Below are 13,634 nucleotides of genomic sequence, written 5' to 3' on the forward strand. Positions count from 1 at the left end.
AAAACATCAGGAATATCAATATGGGGGGTGGGGTCCATCTTGAATGACTTTAGCCATCTACAGCCAGTTTAGTCATACTGACAGTCTTTAATGGGGAGAAGGGAAAGAAATTGGTAATTTTATGGAACAATTTGTAGGAAACTCGAATATTTTTCTCAAACAGAACCATTATGTGATACTCTGGGTTAGCAAAGATCTACACATAGGGCTTGTCGGTACTCTACAGGATCTACAGAAAAATGAGGGGATAGTTTTAGACTGCTAAAAGTAATTGCTATGGGTCTTTGCAATCAGTGAAGCTGTTTGCCATTATATTGGTTTTGGCTGGGACAGAATTAATTTTCTTCATGGTAGCTTGTACGGTGCTATGTTTTGGATTTGTGAGCAACAGTGTTGATAACACACTGGCGGTTTAGCTATGGCTGAGCAGTGCTTACACAGAGTCAAGGTCTTCTCTGCTTCCCATGTTGCCCCACCAGCGAGTAGGCTGGGGGTGTACAAGAAGCTGGGAGGGGACATGGCTGGGATAGCTGACCCCAACTGACCAAAGGGACATCCCACACGATATGACGACATGCTCACGAATAAAAGCTGGGGGAAAGAAGGAGAAAGTGGGGACATTCGGAGTGATGGCATTTGTCTTCCCAAGTAACCGTTACGCGTGATGGACCCTGTTTTCCTGGAGATGGCCAAATACCTACCGGCCAATGGGAAGTAGTGAATGAATTCCTTGTTTTTCTTTGTTCATGCAGCTTTTGCTTTACCTGTTAAACTGTCTTTATCTCAACCCATGAGTTTTTGCACTTTTACCCTTCTGATTCTCTCCCCATCCCACTGAGGCCCTACCGGGGCTAAACCACAACAGCCATAAAAACTTTGCCATCTCTTATGATGTTCCTGCCCATGGTAGGAGGGTTGGAATTAGATGATCTTAAAGGTCCCTTCCATCCCAAACCATTCTATGACTCTATGCCATGTATTGTTCCGCATGAAAAGCAAATTTTTTTCATGCCACTGCTTCCAGCAGGTGTATCAAGTAAGTGCACCATGCAGGTGAACAAGTGTATGAGCTCAATTCTGGGGAAGCAGCAGGCATGTTTTGAAGACAAAAATAGCAGTTGTGCAGCATGCCTGGATATTCCACGTATATGGAATACATAGGGTATGTGTAGTATTGCCCATCCTCATGAATAGGTGTTGTGTGACTGTGCAACTGGGAAACATGTCAACAGCTGCACTGCACTCTAAAAATAGCCCTCCGATCTAGGGCAGGAATGGGTGATGCGTGTACACACCAGAGCTATGAAGGCAGTTGTGACTAGCTAAGCAGCTGAGGAAGTGGAGAGGTGTAATTTTGTGTTGTTTCTCACAGAGGAAACACAGCACATTTTAATCATTCCTACAGACCATATAGAGACACCATCAAGCAGGCTCCAAAGGTAACACACCGATAAGAAGATGACTCAGGAGTAAGTTTTCCTCCTGGTGACTTTGTGCTGCTGTTTCCAATAAACATGAACCAGCTCAGACAGGTCTTCCTTACACATGTCCATTGCAGTCTAACACATTCCCTGTGTATTTTAGAGGATACATACACACTGTTGGTCAATCACTGATGGCATTCTACAGTAGGAAGAGTAAATGCTGTCTCTATGGCATGACCTGAATCTATGCTTAGCTTTAGACCTTTTTCTAGATCTTCCTCCAAATCCTTTCCATCCATTGTTTTTTGCGTGTCTATCTATATTGATAGGTTACAGAGAGACAGGAGACAGGCTTGACTACTGATGTGATTTTCTGTGCCTTTATAATCTTAGTCCTTGACACTATTTTGGCTTAGACCAACAAGCGTTACCCTCTAGAAAAGCCTTGACGTAGTTGAGAGGTTAGTAATGCCAAGGGCCAGCCCTTCATTACCAGCAGCTTGGAAGACGTCATAGTGTTTCTAGAGGTAGAGTCCAGTTCTACTGACCAGAGCTAAAGCAGATGGCCTTAAGGTCCAAAAAGTTATCCTAGACACATAGTACCGTAGAGATAACATTTATATCCTTACAGTTCCCCCTTACATCTCTTCCTAAAACAATTGTTTTCCTCAACCTTGTCCTCAAAGAGATATAGAATAGTGAATGACTTGACCCAAATGACTTTTTTTTAAAGTCTTAGTGATGTCAAGGCAGTCATTTAACTTAGCTGCTCATCCAGCCTATCTCAGACATCTGCTGTAAGAAGAGGAGATGAAATGCAGACCTGAAGTGCTTCCATTACCTTTAAAGGCAGCATAAGGAGAACAGCTCATGAAGTAGACCCCTAGCTTCTAGAGCTGGATGAGATTAATCCCACCCCAGCAGTCTAAATCATACTCTTGCAGGGACAGGTCTTCATCATCATCTGCAAACTCAAGAGACTTGTGTGGAGGCTAGCTGTAGTGAGACTAGCTTTAATGACAGTGGGCTTGGCTGGGGTGGGGCTGGGAGGTGGGGGATCTGCCAGGCATAAGGGTTCTGGCTGAAAAGCAAGAGACTGAATAGTGGAGATACTGGCAGGCAGTTAAAGACTGAGAGATTTTCTGCATTGGGTCAAAAGAGGAAGTTTAAGAAGCACATTAAGGTAAGTGGTCACAAAACACTCCAGAGAAATGAAGTGTCTGGTCCCATTAGATGAACTAGCAAGAGATTCTCCATATTCAAATCCTGAAAGCACAGAGGTCATCTATCTCCTCCTGAAGTGCAACATCACAGGTTCATAGGAAACCCCATATTCTTGATCTCCCTTTAATTACATTACAGATTATGAGTTTGGCCCAGAACAGACAGTGACTGACTCATTAGCTGAAGCACAGGAGGTAGCAAGCTGGAGAGGTGTCATCACAGAACAATGCAGTCAAAGAAGTCATCTTATTACAAAATACATTTGTAACTAAAAGCTGCCCGGCTTTTCTCTGTGATTTTCTCTGCTTCTGACGAGACCAGCAGGTCACAGCCATGTGACATCTGCAGGTCCAGTGAAGACTGGTGATTTTGTAAGCACCTCTTGCAGAGCTATAACCAGCTGGGAAAAAACTGTAACAGAAAAACCATGCCAAAGGTGTCCATAGGAAAAACAAAACTGAGAGGAAAGGACTGAGAAAAAAATGCATGCTTACACCTGTGTTAGCTGAGCTTGGCTCTCCCTTGTTGTCTCAACTGGGTTCAGGTTAACATAGATGCTTCCTTGGTGTAGAGCTGTGTGACAGTCTGATTTCAGGCTGTTCCTTCTCACTGGCTTCAGAGGAAGGGAAAAAGCATTTACCTGCTTAGTTTAAGAGTTGTTGTGAGAATCTGTCACTTCTGACGTGGTGCCAGAACACGTAAACTATTTGGTGTGTCATACTTCCAATCTCTACTGACTCTGTTCATATATATTTTGGTCAAATTACCGGAAGAGTTTATTTCCTCCTTAAACTGCCTTTGCCAACTATTTCAGTAACTAAAGAATGAGACTAACTTTAATAAATCCTTAGGAGGTAATTTAGCCTTGACAGAGCCTGTTAAGAAATGTGTTTTAGACTTGTATGCCTAGATAAAACAAACTTCTAATTTTCTCTAGCATTTTTCTTCAAGAAGCTTTGGCTTTCTCACATGGATGCCCTAAAAACTATCTTCTCTCTTCTGTCATCAAAACCCAAACTACCTAGGTTTCTTCATCCAAGTATATTACCTTAACTACCGTAATATCGTTCTAAAAACAAGTAAAAAAGCTAAAAAAAGCTCCAAAAGCCCTATAATATCTGACTTCTAATAGGGACAGAGTCCAGCTAAACTAACAGGTTCTTCAGTCTCTACAGATCTGACTGCAGATATTTGGTTTTTATTGTATATTGACATAAATTCTCAAGCATCAAAGCTACAAAATCAACCCAAGCTGCATCAACTCTCAAAGTGATTTAATTTTTATAACAATGTGTATTTCCATGAACTAAGATAAAATCACCGGACAGTTCAGGGGATGGAATATTCCACAGAAAATGCTGAAATCTGGTACCAACCCTGGTGACACAGGTGGCCTCGTTCATCCTCAGGAGGAAGACACAGATCCCTTCAATCCCAGGTTAAACTGGGTCGTATCCTGGCCGCATCAGCCACTGTGTGTATGAACTGATTATTTATTTTACTTGCGTAAGCCTGACACATCTGGCATGCTGAAGACTTGCTGTGCATGATCAGGTAGCAGTGGAGGGTGCCAGGTGATGCATAGTGTTGACAGATGTGTGACGAGGTGAATCTGATCCTGCCTTTTGCTGCTTGCCATGGCGCAGCTAGAATTGTACTGCGCACCCCGAGCTATGCCAACCTGCCCGACGTTGTTCAGCAACTGGCCTTCATTAAAAATATAGGAGTGCCCTCTGGTGGAAAACTGAACGACTGAAGGCAAAGTTTCAGTGTCACTGAAAATTACCTTTTTCCTCAACTGCAAATACATGCAATTTGTTGCTGCTAAACCAAAAGAAACTGCAGGGCCCAGATCAGGTTTTAGTTACATCACTGGATATTTTCACCTAGAAATAAGAGAGTTTACTAAAAAATTGTCCTTGGTTAGGCAATCTGGTGATTTTTTTTTATTATTCTTAATAAAAACTTGGTTTAGATTTCCTCTTCTTTCCTACCTTAATAAAAGCATTGGGACACAGCTCGTCTTGGTGTACTAGGAACTGATGTTTCATCGGCTGAGGGAGCTGGGATTGTTTAGCCTGGAGAAAAGGAGGCTGAGGGGAGACCTCATCGCTCTCTACAACTGCCTGAAAGGAGGTTGTAGAGAGGTGGGGTCGGTCTCTTCTCCCAGGTAACAAGTGATAGGACAAGAGGAAATGGCCCCAAGTTGCGCCAGGGGAGGTTTAGACTGGATATTAGGAAATTTTACTTCACTGCAAGGGTTATCAAGCGTTGGAACAGGCTGCCCAGGGAAGTGGTTGAGTCGCCATCCCTGGAGGTATTTAAAGGACGTTTGGATGAGGTGCTTAGGGACATGGTGTAGTGGTGGACTTGGTAGTGTTAGGTTTACGGTTGGACTCGATGATTTTAAAGGTCTTTTCCAACCTATACGATTCTGTGATTCTGTGATTCTGTGATCTTAAAGGTCTTTTCCAACCTATACGATTCTGTGATTCTGTGATCTCCTGAAACTTCAAAAGACTATCTGTTTAACGGTTACCAAGCGTAACACACTTTATGTTGAATATATAATTTTGGTGGGATTGTAGCATATGGAGCTCTGTTTTAGATGACTAAACTTTCTGTTTAGTAATGGGAGAATTAGGCACTGCCAAAAGGCCATCCTTTATTCTCAATATGCCACAAAAACTACTGTTGCAGGTAGTGGCATATGCTCTCCATGTTTTGGACTTTGGTGAACATCCTGTGCAAGTATGTCTATAATCATAAAGGAGGTCTAGACCTAAATATATAACTTACAGACTGCTATGTCAGGATAGAAGAATCCCCCCCGTTGGTGATTTTGGAATAGGGGACAGTCTATGTCTGTTCAATGGCTGTAAATTCCTCACACTCAAGGGAGAGCACAGTAAGAACAGAAAAACAACCTCTGCCCACCTCAACACTAGACTACTGGCAGCTTAGCCTTGTGATAGAGAAATGGTTTACATCTAGCAGCATCCCTCTGTGTCAAACCTATTCATTTAAAGCTAACAGTCACGCATGCAGAGTTTGATTCTCCAAGACGCTCAGTCTTTTGGCTTGAATATAAAAACTCCTGTGCTTAAACTTACATGTATGCTTAAGTATTTGTCTGGATCAGGGCTCAGTGCAGTCAACTATTTCTTCTGTCAAGGCTGTTTGAACTCGGAAACTAGTTCAGCTATGCCAAAGCATTTTGCACAGTTACATCATTACCACAGCAGAGCAAAGTACTCAAATGCATAGTATCAGAGTACAACATAGTTAACAAATATACTGCTAGTGTACCCAGAATGGGGTCATTCCAGAAAAGAAATAACATCCCTGTTTGAATATCTTGTAAGTATATGCAACAGGGCTTTATGTATCCTAAGATGTTTGGAAAAATACAGCACAAAGTAGAGTGAATCAGGAACTCAGTTCCGATTTACCAAGTTTATGAAAATAGAGTTATTTTTGTGCTAATTTCTACTGAAAAGGAAGGGGGGGGTCCATGCAAAAGCACAATAACTGGTTTCAAAAGGGAGAAGGTTGTAAAACCCGATTCTTATGTCGGGTAAGGGCTTGCTACCTGCCTTTCTGTAGATGATAATGACACCTGCAGCACTATTTTAAAATAGTTCACCTTGGTTTACTTATATGAAATTTTCCTCTTAAAACTCATTGCATTATGTTTTTGAAAAAATTTGTGGTTTCGAAGGTCATTAGGCCAACTCATGAAAGAAAAATCTGTCAAAGATATTAAATATAAATACACTGTCTCTAATTCAAGGAATCCAGCAGAGGCTGGGAGATAGTCTAGAAAACATCATATCTTTATCCTGCCCTTCAAGTCTTCCTAAGAGTTTGCTCTTGGCCTTTCCTGCAGAAAGACAGTGGGGTTAGGCTGACTTTTGGTGTGAGCCACTGCTGCCATTTTCATATTCCTATTTATTTATCTGTTTAAGCTTGGACTCACTAGGATTGTTCTATAACACTGCAAGACCAGCTGAAAGAGCTACATGGAAAAGTAATGTCAGCTCAGCCTTGTGGAGCAAAATTGTTGCTTGCCTTTAACTTCAGGGCTCTGAAGACTTCCTTGCAGACTGACAAGGCTCAAGACCAGTTTTAGGTTACAGCAGAGCTTTCCCTGTGGCCAGGATGCAGAGGGGACAGTTGCTTTGGGGAAATTGCAGACCCTTCACCTTCAGCGAGCAGGAAAGGCAGGCAGGTGCCATTTAATCTTAACTCTCAGAGTGGGTCTATGTGTTGTATCATATAAAAAATAGATTTGATATTGTAAATAGTGGAGAAGTAAGTATAAACAACAACTGCAGACAGTACATGTTCAATGTAGCTTTTATAAGAAGAATAGAGAATAATATAACAAGAAATAAGAAATCAGAAAATTCAGAAGAAAGAAATGAGTCAAGGTTTTTTCTGAGAAATACAACCCACCTACAAACCCATCACGGTTTGTATAGAATAAGATAATCGTGTATTATCAACAAACACCATGTAGTGCTAATGTTACCCAATCAACTTCCACAGAGGAAGAAAAATTTTAGTTAGTGATAAAATAATAAAACAAATGTTTTGTGATAGGACTCCTTTGGCTGGCACTGAGCCTGTCTTCAGGCAGAGATTTCCATTCCCCCATACCCCACAAATTTTTGAAATTTTGTCTCTGAAGGAACATAATCTTAAATTCTTTCCTCATATCTCTTTAAGGTGACATGGATAATGAGTGAGAACAAAAATATCATACAGTTCATCATACTGTAATGCATGAATGACTGGAACTGCATTGGTTATTATTTAGTATATAATACTGTGTTTAAAGTTCGATTTTATGTTATTTTATTATTTACTCTGAGATACCAATCTCTTCAGAGGGGGTGGGGGATGCAATTATCTCCCAGAGCCAATTCAGCAGAGACTAAATTCAACAGAGGCAAAGCCAATTTGGACAAACAGCTGTCTGGAATGCTTTAGGTCTGTGGATTCTGCATTTGGACTTTCCAAGTTTCTTCCAGCTCTATTTTTTATTTAAGCAAAATGAAGTGTAAGTTACTTTTCATTGCTCACCATTTGTTTATAAGCCTTAAAAGAAAAATGAAAAGCTTCTTCTATAAGGAAAAAATACTAAGCGGGGTACTTCAAATTAAAATGACAAATCTCCAGGGGCTCCTAGATGCTGTCATCACCCCACGAAAAAATAAAGCAGCACAAGCCAAGACTTATTTCAGTTGCACTGACATGAAACTGTCCCATAGTAATATAGCTGTCCCTACTGGGAGCAGGTCTGTATTAATATAATAAATCTGTGTCAGTATAAAGCCTTTCTGTCTGTATGTCAACGTGTGTAGATTTGATACTGCAAGCAGCTATCACACCTTGAGCAAATCTACTGAACTCATACAAAAACTTGCAGGGTTGGGCTTGCAAAGAGGTGGGAAAGCCTCTGTCATGACACCCATGCAGTCTTATCCCCAGATTAGCCATCCTAATGAGTGCCCAGCAAATTGCTGTGTGTGCAGAGCACGTCCATGGCCATCCCACTCTGCCCGGGAAGGGGATGGATGGCTGCTATCCATCAGAGGGCAACAGGACACCATGCTCACGGGAAAATTACTGTCTGGAGCTACTTATTAGTGGGAATAATCAAGAGTGCATTTGGTGGCCTCCACTTTCTCCATGCTAAAAGGCTGGGCCTAGGTTTTACCCTGTGTGCTTGGTCATTCCTGCAGGCCGGAGGGGAAGCTGTGCGTGCAAAGTGCTTCTTTGTGCCAGCTGCCCAGAGGTTACATCCCACCTATGCTACAATTAACGGTGAGTGCAAAATCTCCACTTAGACAGGAACTGGTCCCCTAAGCCATTGTGGGGGATCCACCACATTGAACTGAAGCATATATCATGGCTGGCTGCGCTTTGGACAGGGTCCTCCGTGGGATGGGTCAGGGAAGGACCTCTGATTTGCTGCCCCAGGGTGCCCTGCAGAGAAGCCTCTCTCTGCAGATGGAGTCTGGGATGGCTCGCTGGGTATGTTAGGTACAGATGATGTGAATATCCCCTCTCATCTGCCCCTTTGATTTGAACAAGGACAAAATAAAAGGGAGACCTTAAACCAGTATTTGGACTGTATAGGTTTACCAAATCAGCCACCTCCCCACTTCACAAGAGACTTCAGCTGGCTTAACTGTCCTTGCATATCTGATTTGATGTACAGCTTTGACAGTCGGCTGAGCGTACTCACCCTCAGCAATGAACTGTTCCTACTGCAAACATTGAGGTGATGGCAAGAGCAAATCAGTGCATAAAGCTTCATTCATCTGCCAAAATTATCGCCACTGAATGTCACTGAATCAAAATTGCTCAGCAGGCTTGCAATAGAAAAGTACACATACAAATATACGTGCAAATAGCATGAGCTTTGAATTTTACACTGAGAATGAGTGTAATCCTGTTGTTCTGCAATCCCAGCTGTGAGCTCCCTCCAGATGCAGGCCAAGCTTCAGCTGCCTGTGTTCCCGATATCCATGGCCCAAGCATGTACCCTTGACTCCTACACGTACCCCGCTTAGCATTTTTTCCTTATAGAAGAAGCTTTTCATTTTTCTTTTAAGGCTTATAAACGAATGGTGAGCAATGAAAAGTAACTTAGGCTTCATTTTGCTTGAATAAAAAAGTAGGGAAAGAGCAGAGGGGAAGTTTATAGAAAGACAGCAAAGTGAAAATAGAAAGAGAGGAAGTACTGTTGAGATAGACTTGTTAGTAGCTCCACGATTCAAAAAGGAAAACAGCAACATGGAAATGTATAAAGTCCTGAAAGAAAAAAAGAAGAAAAAAGCCAGGTCAGGAGCCAGCTGGGAATCACCAGGCTTTTGGGTGAGTCATCAGAGCCGTCGGTGTCCACAGAGCTGGTGGAAATTGGTATCTCAGCACCACTGGGGATGAACCCCAAGGAGCTGGGGAGGCCAACCAGCCCCCTCGGTGCCTGCTCTGCCAGCAAAGATTCTGCACAGTCATGAGTCTATTAGCCTCAAAACTTGTCAGACCGTAGCCACCTTTGCATATGATAAAAATCATTTAAAGCAATAAACAATTGCTTTATATTTTGTATCTCTTGCTTGAACAGTTTATGTCTGACCAAAGATATCAGAGCAAACGGACCCAAGAGAGAGGTTGTAACACGAGAGGTGACCGAACAAAGAACTGGGAAGCTGGAGGCATCCACTGAACCTCCATCCAAACTACCTGACCCTCAGCCTGGTCCACACATTGGACCAATATTGTTGTCACTATGCATGGTTTTCCCTGTGTTTCCTCAGGCTTTTCATGCAGCAGTAAGGGACAAAAAAAGAAAAAGATTTAGGAAGGAAAATCAAGGAAAAGAATTGTAATTTGCTCTTAAACTCAGGCTTTCAGATGATGACGTTCTTTTAAGGTAAATATACATTAACTTATTTATTTGATAAGCTGAACAGAGCTTGTGATTTGTTGCTTGGCACTAAAAGTGTTCTTGGAGCAGATGAAAAAATGCCTTGGTTGTACAACATGGAATATTAAAAAAAAATTGCTTTGGCAAACAGAAAGTTTCCTGGTAAACACTCCCTGGCTCTGTGGGAGTGGTACTTCACTGACCCAAAGTGTTTGCTTTCCACAGAGTGAAGGACAAGCAAGACAAAAGTCCGTGAGACTGTAATCTGCAGATCTGTCATATGAGAATGTCATGATGTAAAAGCTTTTTTCTATTTCTCTCCTAAAGCTACACAGATATGGGGATGACCCAGGTAGTGAAATTTAAACACCTGGTCATGCACAGAGGAAATGCAATAAATCTCCATGTACATTTTCTTCACTACAATAGAAGACAGGACAAATCCATCTGCAAGATTAAAGATAGCAGTGAGATGGCAGAGTTGTAGTCAAGTCTGATGAAATTCACCACCGATACTTAAGGAACTAATTGAACAAATCTTTGAACCCTGAACAACCAACTTCATGAAGGCAATCACCTCACTGAAAAAGTGACTTAGAGCTTTGAGAAGATGAATATGGAGCAGATATGGAGCAGATCATCCTGAGTGCTATCACACGCCATGTAGAGAATAACCAGGGGATCAGGCCCAGCCAGCATGGGTTCAGGAAAGGCAGGTCCTGCTTGACCAACCTGATCTCCTTCTATGATAAGGTGACCCGTCTAGTGGATGAGGGGAAGTCTGTGGATGTTGTCTATCTAGACTTCAGTAAAGCCTTTGACACGGTTTCCCACGGCATTCTCCTGGAGAAACTGGCTGCTCATGGCTTGGACGGGTGTACTCTTCGCTGGGTAAAGAACTGGCTGGACGGCCGGGCCCAGAGAGTGGTGGTGAATGGAGTTTACTCCGGTTGGCGGCCGGTCACAAGCGGTGTTCCCCAGGGCTCGGTGTTGGGGCCAGTTCTGTTTAACATCTTTATCAATGATCTGGACGAAGGGATCGAGTGCACCCTCAGTAAGTTTGCAGATGACACCAAGTTGTGTGGGAGTGTTGATCTGCTGGAGGGTAGGCAGGCTCTGCAGAGGGACCTGGACAGGCTGGATCGATGGGCTGGGGTGAATTGTATGAGGTTTAACAAGGCCAAGTGCAAGGTCCTGCACTTGGGCCACAGCAACCCCATGCAACGCTACAGGCTTGGGGAAGAGTGGCTGGAAAGCTGCCTGGCAGAGAAGGACCTGGGGTGTTGGTTGACAGCCGCCTGAATATGAGCCAGCAGTGTGCCCAGGCGGCCAAGAAGGCCAATGGCATCCTGGCCTGCATCAAAAATAGCGTGGCCAGCAGGACTAGGGAAGTGATTGTGCCCCTGTACTCGGCACTGGTGAGGCCACACCTCGAATACTGTGTTCAGTTTTGGGCCCCCCACTACAAGAGGGATATTGAGGTACTGGAGCGCGTACAGAGAAGGGCAACGAAGCTGGTGAAGGGTCTGGAGCAGAAGTCTTATGAGGAGCGGCTGAGGGAGCTGGGACTGTTTAGCCTGGAGAAAAGGAGGCTGAGGGGAGACCTCATCGCTCTCTACAACTACCTGAAAGGAGGTTGTAGAGAGGTGGGGGTCGGTCTCTTCTCCCAGGTAACAAGTGATAGGATGAGAGGAAATGGCCTCAAGTTGCGCCAGGGGAGGTTTAGACTGGATATTAGGAAATTTTTCTTCACCGAGAGGGTTATCAAGCATTGGAACAGACTGCCCAGGGAAGTGGTTGAGTCGCCATCCCTGGAGGTATTTAAAGGACGTTTGGATGAGGTACTTAGAGACATGGTGTAGTGGTGGTTTTTGGCAGTGTTAGGTTTATGGTTGGACTCGATGATCTTAAAGGTCTTTTCCAACCTATATGATTCTGTGATTCTGTGATTCTGTAATATGGAACTTCTGCCTAAAAAGGGAACTGAAGGAGCATTTGAACCATTGGCCTGGTTTGATCCAGGGAAAAATTCTGGATCAAATTATTGAAAAAGGAATGCATAAATCCATAAAGGTTTTGTTGATAACAAAACACATCTAATACTTCAAATTTCCATCAAGCAGGCCTGTGGATGAAGAGGTCTCACGGTAGCTAAGTCCTTAAAAGGGAACTTTTACGTTTCTCTTTACGTACGCAAAGCAGAAATGTGAAACAAGTTACTCTGCTGCTTTGGTATGCAACTTTCTAGCAGATAAGATAAGAACCTGCTTGCGTTCAGCTGGAGCTAGGCAGAAGAATCAAGGCTAAAGTAGAATAATTATGCCAAGTGACTGAATATGGTAAGGTAAATAAAACCAGTATGAACTGGAAAATGACAGGGGTGTTTTGGGTTGCAGCGGCACTCACACCTACCATATCAGTAATACCATACAGGGGCAAGATTGCCTAGAGAATGCTATCAGAAATATCAGATTTTGGATACACTAGAAGCAAAACTAGGATCAAAGGGGAAAATGTCATTAGGAAAGGACTGCTTATTTGTGAGGACTTTGAGAAGAGAAAATGGGATGCAAGGGCAGTGAAAAGGTGGGCTCAAACTCAGAAAAATGGAAAATTAAGAATAAAATCAAAGAACAATAGTAAGTGAATCTTCTGGCAGCAAGAGCATGGACACCTACGGATGTCAGTGATGCCAACCTGAGGACCTGAGTCCACCAGGAGAGTTGAGGGTCCCCCATTGGACAACCCATTGTACTTTGTATCAGGTCAACTTCGGGGGGGGATGGGGGGAATAGCATTGGGTTGCAGTATTTATAGAATTGTAATTTAATAGTGGATCTAGTTCTTAAATTATATTTAAGAGCTATAATTAATCGATTCATAGTTGACATAAATGCCTGCATAGCCATATAACGGTCAATTAATATTAATAGCTTGTTATTTTGTTAATTGGATTATGGATTATTTTGGTTCCTTAGATTACTGATTGAGATTACTGGCTCCTTTGCTTATTACCTCCAAAATGTTCACTAAGCAATAAACAACTTGATCAGTTTGCATAAGTTACATCTCAGGTGTCCGATCCAAAGGGGGAGTATCAACCCTTAGCTGTAACAGATGGATAACTGGCAAAATGAGTAAACTTAAACCAATAGGCAAGATATACTTTGACTTGAATAAGACTTTTGATGTTGACTTATATATCATTACATATCAAGAGAGAAAATGTGGTTTTGATTACATCTCCGTGAAGGAAACACACATTTAGCTGAAACTCGGAAAACTTTCAATTCACATCTCACTTTGACATGAAGAATTGATATCAGGTAAGGGCCCTGAGGGCTCCCATGCTATGTGAGCCAATCCCTATTTTCCTTGTTTACTTGTGCAGTTGAACAGGGAGCTGAATTCTAAAAAATTTTTTATAACTGAACTTGGTTGAGGTTCCACATTGTGTAGGGGATGGGACTGGAATTCAAAAATGAGCCTAATAAATTGGAAATGTTATCTGGGCTAATAAAAGATGAGACAACAGAATAACAAAG

The 13,634-nt window shown here is 42.6% G+C and overlaps 1 protein-coding gene across 12 annotated transcripts in view; it reads left to right on the forward strand.

Moving 5' to 3' along the window:
* LOC142407953 (cysteine-rich venom protein TEL1-like) overlaps window positions 1-13,634 on the forward strand; it is a 43,286-nt gene that overhangs the window by 6,235 nt on the left and 23,417 nt on the right. The window contains exon 1 of one of the 12 annotated variants that reach the window (XM_075497733.1): window positions 10,079-10,095. The exons of 8 other annotated variants lie outside the window; for them this stretch is intronic. The gene's annotated coding sequence lies outside the window, so the exon portion shown is untranslated. Of the gene's footprint in view, window positions 1-10,078; window positions 10,096-12,133; window positions 12,429-12,483; window positions 12,676-13,327; window positions 13,416-13,634 lie in introns of those variants that run through there. 3 more of the 12 variants (XM_075497730.1, XM_075497729.1, XM_075497734.1) reach the window with 3 other exon arrangements.

The sequence above is a fragment of the Mycteria americana genome, chromosome 3 (genome assembly GCF_035582795.1).
Source record: "Mycteria americana isolate JAX WOST 10 ecotype Jacksonville Zoo and Gardens chromosome 3, USCA_MyAme_1.0, whole genome shotgun sequence".
Lineage (NCBI taxonomy): Eukaryota > Metazoa > Chordata > Aves > Ciconiiformes > Ciconiidae > Mycteria > Mycteria americana.